This window comes from Curcuma longa, unplaced genomic scaffold, assembly GCF_044706935.1.
Source record: "Curcuma longa cultivar G26 ecotype Majalengka, Jawa Barat unplaced genomic scaffold, ITB_CL_G26_1.1 contig_16740, whole genome shotgun sequence".
NCBI lineage: Eukaryota > Viridiplantae > Streptophyta > Magnoliopsida > Zingiberales > Zingiberaceae > Curcuma > Curcuma longa.
Genome location: NW_027430432.1, coordinates 26,608 through 30,614, shown reverse-complemented (window position 1 = coordinate 30,614; position 4,007 = coordinate 26,608).

Sequence of the window (4,007 nt, the reverse complement as noted above, 5' to 3'; positions counted from 1 at the left end):
GTAAACTAATTGATATGTTAGGATGTTCGTAGGAGTAATGCCTGGATGGTGGCTGAGTGCTCCTTATGTTCATCGTATGGAGTAGAGATGATTCCCTACTCAAGGTCAACACACGGTCAGAGGGAGCCGGTCTTATCCCGGTAAGACCCCTCCGATGCTTAAATGAGATATCGAAAGAAGGAAAAATATAGGAGTAGATGATTGTGGAGAGTGAGCATACCTTCTCTTTCTTAATTATCATCTTTCTTTTATAGCTTTTTTTTTTTATGTAATGACATTCCTTATGAGACTTCAATTTTTTTATCGCCACGGTTGATGCTCCTTATTATTATTTTTGTTCTGCAACAGCTTTACGATGAGCCTTTTACTTTAAATTGATTTCCCGAGTGTTGGTTCCTAAAACTGAGCATCATGGATCCTAAACCTGATTCCCGAGCACCTTCTGACTCCAATTTTGACTTCTGAGCACCTTTTTACTCTGACTTTGACTACTGAACATCTTTTGACTCCGACTCCCGAGCACCTTGTACTGAGCACCTTCTGACTCCAACTTCGACTCCAAAGCGCCTTTTGACTCCGACCTAACCTTCGAACACCTTTTGACTCGGACTCTGATTTCTCAACACCTTTTGACTCAGACTCCGATTCTCGAGCATCTTCATACTCCAAGGCCCAATTCCTGAATCCTATTTCCAGCCTCAAAACGCATGTACTAAGCCCATTCTTCGTGACGATTTTTTATGTCAAACGGTGTGTTGCAAATCGACTTTGACTATTGAATCTGAATAGTCATTATTTTATCAGACTATTCTCCACCCAAGTCCGAGTTTGATTAAAACCTAAATGGTCATGCCTTCCCTAGACAACTCTACACCAAAATCTCGATTCGATTAAAATTTAAATGGATGTGCATTCCCCAATCAGCTCCATGCCAAAATCTGAGTTCAATTAGAATCTAAACGGTCGCTGCTCTGTGCCAAAATTTGAATCCGATCAGAATCTAATCAGTAACACTTTCCTCAACCCCCTATCTGTGCCAAGACTTCGATCATGATTCCACCTGCCTAGTTACTCATGCTTCCTTCTTATAAATCCCACAAGCACCATCACCCTTCCCTACACACTCGTCTTCTTCTTTCAAATATCTAAACCCTATCCTTTCCCCTCTTTCACCACTCTTTTCGACCAACTTCCCATCTTTGTTTCTTCTTCAACAGTCGTTCTCCTCCTTCACCTTAGTAAGTACTTTCCTCCATTCTTCAAGTTTTCACAGATGGCTTCATCTTCTCGCGCTCTCTCTAAAACCAAGGCTTCTACCCCAACCCTTCCTTGGTTTGAAACTACCAAATCTCGCTTAACTCTTTCCCATTCCTTTGTTGTTCACAATGATGAATACATTGCTGAAGGGATTGAGTTAATCCTTCCTAAACCTTCTAACTGTCCTCATTAACCTCCATCTAGCACTATAATCTTCTTTACCAGGCAATTTAAAGGAAGTCTTCAACTTCCCTTCCAACCCTTCCTTGTTTCTAATTGATTTCTTGCTCCCCAGGCAATGTCGGGCCAGCAAGAATTTTTACCACATTTCTAGATTTTTCAAACTCGAGCTGCTACGCAAGATGCTGATTTTCAAAATCAAATATCTCGACTGAATAGAGACTTATCCAAACATCAATCTTGAGAAGCCGAATGGGAGGCCAAAGAATCCAACCTTCGAACTAGCTACCAGGAGCTTCAGGCAAAAGCTCAAGAGGTGATGGCATCTCGAGACAAGGCTCTTGCCCGTGCCTACTCCCTTCAACAAGAACGGAATGCCTGTAAATCCCAATTAACATAGGGAATTAAAGGACAAAGGAAAAAGACATCCAAGTCTAGATTTTGGAAGAGAAGGTGGAGGTGGAACAAGACCGGAACGAAGCCAAGTCCCGAGCCCAAGGAGCTGAAAAAAATGTTAGGACTATCTGCCATGCCCTCAAAGCTATATCAATTGAGGTATCGAAGCAGACTTCTGAAGGCTTTGCAACTCTAGAACTTAATGATGCTAGTCCTCTAGGATTGAACTTGACGCTAGAAGGGGATGAATTGCATTTAAAAGTTTTACAAGCAATAGTGTGAATTCTAAGTAAACAAACAGAGATTATGCAATGGAATTTAAACAACTAACTTAACTTGACAAGCAATATGACAAATATATCAACATATGCATGATTCAATATTCAAGAATGAACTAGACATGCAATATTTAATATTAAATTTATACAATGTTGACAACTTAGCATGAAATATTTCCAACAAGAGAATAGGTTTACAATAGTAACGAGTATGCAAATATTGACACGTGCATGACGGATGACAATTTAAAAAATAATTTTTATTATGATCTACTCTTTCTTGAAAGTATTTAGAGATGGAGAAACCTTGAATTTAAAACAGGGGCGGCTCAAGCTCACGGGGGGCCCTAGGCGAATTTCTTTTAAAATGATTATTATTATTTAAAAAAATTTTCTTTCTCCCTTTTTTATTCGGACTTGAGACCGACAATGGTGGGTTTAAAAATTTTTTAAAATAAATTAAAATATTAATTTTAAAAATAAATTAAAATATTAATTTTAAAAATAAATTTTTTATATAAAATTAAATTTTCTTGTTTTTTGAGATGCATTACAGGATCAAATTCTGCAATCATTTCAATTAAATCTAAAAAATTTCCATTATTATCTTGATAAATCTTCTCATTTGCACCACGAAATGCTAAATTATTTTTTGCAAGATTTTTGATTACAATAATAATTCTTATTAATACATTTTTCCAATTTTCTTTTTCCTTGTTTATCTTTTCTTGTAAATTTTGATCGATAATTTTATTTTTAAGTAATCTCATTTCAATATCAAACCAAGTATTCATATTTATAATATGTTCACTGCTTGTTTCATGACTTTTAAGCTTAGCACTAAGATTTTTTCAATCTCGACAACCTTCATTTACTAATTGAATTATAATTATTTTTTTACTAAATAATTTACAACAAAAGTAAAATACTTTATCTAATTCTTTTGAATATATTAACCATCTTCTGTCATGTTTTTCTCCATTTGGTAATTTTCGGATATTATGCATTGTAGAAAAATGTCTACAATTTTCATCATTTGGAAATATTTATAGATTTCTCTAATTGGACCTTTTTCAACTAATAAATCTATTAAATTTGTATTTATATTTTTCCATTGTGTTGGGTCAGTATTATTATTTTTGAGATCTATTGATTTATTTTCTTCTGAATTAGTATTATCTTCTTCGTTTAAATTAAGATAAACTTCTTTTTATCCTATAGTATTATCTTTTAATTCAATTGAATTTTCATTTAAAATTTCAATTATATTATTTTCTGAATTTTGATTTTTATTATTAATAACAAATTTATCAAGTGCACCTTTTTGGGATTCATTAAATTCTTCTATTTTTTTTTTTTCATACGTTTTGTATATCCAGAATCATATTTTTTAGCAGACATATTTATATTTAAATAATAATAGAAATTAAAAAATAAATATTTACTCTGATAATGAACGATCTACTGAGAATTAATAATAGAACGGAAGTAATTTACGATCTACTAAGAATTAATAATAGAACGAAAGTAATTTACCTTGATAGTCCGCCTTGTCAGAAACGATCCACTGCCCCCTCGAACGATTCGTCAAAGGACTAATAGAACAACTGGATCAAGGTGCGAGGGAATGGTAACCCAATGACTTCCAGAGTGATTTAAAGAGCAACAGTTTTGGCTGAGAGCTCTCCTTAATCTTTGTCTGGCTCCAGAACCTAAAGAGATAGATAAAAAAAGTAAGATTTCTAAATTTTACAGGAGCAAAACTATCCTTGTTGATGCAATATCCTGACGAATACATCATTAGCAAACAGTTTGGATGTGTTAATCTTTTTGTTTCAAGGAAAAATAACAAGGAAATTTGAGAAGCAGAAATCCAATGAATCGATAGAAAGAATA